Genomic DNA, 3,228 nt, shown 5'->3' with positions numbered 1-3,228 from the left:
TATATATATACAATAGAGTACTACATGGCAATGAGAAAGAATGAAATCTGGCCATTTGTAGGAAAGTGGATGGACCTCGAGGGTGTCATGCTAAGCGAAATAAGTCAGGCATAGAAGGACAAATACCATATGTTTGCACTCATAGGTCTAATAGGAGAACAGGAGAAACCTAATGGAGGACCAGGGGGAGGGGAAGAGGGAAAGAGAGTTGGGGAGAGAGAAGGATGCAAAACTTGAGAGACTATTAAATACATAAATGAACTGAGAGTTGAAGGGGAAGGAGGAGGGGGGAAAAGAGGTGGTGGTGATGGAGGAGGGCACTTGTGGGGAAGAGCACTGGGTGTGCTCTTAATTTGACAATAAACTATTCAAAAAATATATTGACTGAGAGAGTTTTGAACTTAAAAATCATCATCAATCAGGGAGTCAGGGAAGTGAAATGATGAGAGTAAGAAGTCTTGGAGCAAAGACATGAATGGTGAATGGAAAAAAGAAGTTAAAAAGAGAGACACCTACTGAGAAAAAAGGGTAGGAGAAAAGAAAGATAAAAGGTAATACTTCTTTTTAACTAAATGTAGTTTTTTAAACAGTCCTAGATGCACAGCAAAATTGAATAGAAAGTACAGAGATTTCCAATAATGTCTGTCCCTACTAATGGACAGCCTCTCCCACTACTAGCATCCTGCACAAGAGTGGTACATTTGTCACAGCCAATGAACCTATATGGTTATACCATTGTCACCCAAAGTCTTTAGTTTACACTAGAACTCACTCCTGGTGTTGTACATTCTATGGGTTTGGACAAATGTGTAATGACTATGTCCACATTATAGTATCATACAGAATAATTTCGCTGACTTAAAAATTTTCAGTGCTCTATGTACCCCAATGTTCATAGTGGCACTTTCTACAATAGTCGAATCATGGAAAGAGCCTAAATGTCTATCACCTGATGAATGGATCAAGAAGATGTGGTATATATATATATATATATACAATGGAGTACTATACGGCAATGAGGAAGAATGTTATAGGGCCATTTGTAGGATTGTGGATGGACCTTGAGGGTGTCATGCTAAGCGAAATAAGTCAGGCAGAGAAAGACAGATACCATATGTTTGCACTCATAGGTCTAACAGGAGAAACCTAACAGAGGACCATAGGGAGAGGAATGGGAAAGAGAGCTGGGGAGAGTGAGGGACACAAATCATGCGAGACTATTGAATTCTGAAAACAAACCTTGGTCTGAAGGGGGAGGGGTAGGAAAGGGGGTAATGGTCATGGTGGGGGGCACTTGTGGGGAGAAGCACTGGGTGTTATATGAAAACCAATTTGACAATAAACTATTAACGAAAAAAATTCTTCCGTGCTAAAAAGAAGAGAGTAGTTTATAATACCTTTTTTCATTTTCATATTTTTTGTACCTATTCTCACCTTAACTCTTTTGAGCCAGGTTTTATCCTTACATTCCACTATAGTATCTTTTGAAGAGGTCAATAATAACTTTCTTGCTTTCGGAAAAAATGGTTATATCTTAACCTATGTCTTACTCATTTCATCAGTGAAATGTAACAAACAAAGTTGTTCCTCTCCTGATCCTTTGCTTGGCATCTGGGATGCCACTTTCTCTTGATTTCTTCCCCATCTCCCTGAATTCTCCTCTGTGTCCTGTGCTGGCTCCTCCTCATCTCCCTCCTCATTCATATCAGATTGCCCCAGGGCTCCTTCCCCTGCACTCTAGAGCCTAGGTTTCCCAAATCCTAAAATTCCACACATATGTTAATGTCTACCCATTTATATTTCCATCTTCTACCTTTTTCCTGAAGTATAGACTCCTCTGTCAATATCTACTCTTAGATGTTGATAATCTTCCCTAGTTTAATATATACAAAATGAACTCTTGGATTTTTCTCCTCCACACTATTTCTCCCAACCTTAGTATATGGTAACTTTGTTCTACCAGTTGCTTGGCCAAAAATCTTGCCTTCATCCTTGATTTCTTTCGTCTTTACTCCATATCTAGTTTATTAGCTAGTTCTGACAGCTCTGCCTTTGAAATTCATAATACTGCCTCTTCCACTGCTACCTTTCCTACCATTCCCAATCACCATCTGTAGACTCCTCTGTAGACTGCTTGCTGTTCTTTATGTTCCCACTCTTGCCAGTGCCTCTCCTACAGTCTTCTCACCCTGCTGCACACTACAGTGCACAACTCCACACATAAGTCAGGTGTATCATTCCTTCTTCAAAACCCTGGCAAGCCTCCCACATGCTTCAGAATAAAGACCAAGTCCTCACAGTGACCTCTAAGGCCCCACAGGGCTGAGCCCTACACCTCTCTGGCCTCTTCTCTAAGAACTCTCATGCATGCTCACTGGCCATAGCACCCTCGCCTCCCTTCTGTTCTCAAACACCCTAGCATGTGTCGTCCTTTCCTGGGATGTTCTACTTCCTTGCTCTATCCTCTTCTAGAATGCTGTATTTCCAGGAGCCACATAACTTCATTCCTTGCTTCCTTCTCTGCAAGTGTCACTCCAGAGAAGACCACTCTGACCATCTTGTGTAAAATAGCAATCTTTTTCTGCTTCCCTCCCTTATCTTATTCTTGACCACTTTGTGTTTTCTTCCCAGTGCTTATTATCAGCCAACACTATGCATTTTTTGAAACAAATTTATTGTCTGTTTCCCCCACTATATTGTAAGTCCCACAAGGCTATTTTGTTCACTGCTGTATCCATAGCACCAAGAATAATGTATGGCAAATAGTAATTGTTCAGTAAATATACACTGTTTGAATTGTAACTCTGATTTAATTTTTAGAAAATTGTTTTCTCAGCCCATATTCTATATTTCTATTATTTGATCACATACTCTTTGTATTTTTAATCAAATTACATTAACAGATTCCCCCAAACTCTGTGTGAGTATCTCTTATTAGGTACATTTCAACACCATATTTCACTGACCATAAGACCTTATTAATTATAAGATACATGATTATTTTATATGCCACTAAGAAAATTGCTGCTGCCTATTTATTGTAAGATACGTCTTTATGATTTGTTAAAATTTAAGAAGTAAATGTCTCTTAGAATTAATGAAATATGAAATTAAGCATCTTCCATGTGTCAGATATTGCCCACTGTATATCAAGAGGTATAGAGGCTGGTAAGGGGAGAGGCAGGTAGGGGTGTGTATGTATGTGTGTTCTAACAATGTGGGCCATGG

The sequence above is a fragment of the Suricata suricatta genome, chromosome 7, assembly GCF_006229205.1.
Source record: "Suricata suricatta isolate VVHF042 chromosome 7, meerkat_22Aug2017_6uvM2_HiC, whole genome shotgun sequence".
Taxonomy (NCBI): domain Eukaryota; kingdom Metazoa; phylum Chordata; class Mammalia; order Carnivora; family Herpestidae; genus Suricata; species Suricata suricatta.
The sequence above is the reverse complement of the archived record's forward strand: the minus strand, read 5'-3'. Positions refer to the sequence as shown.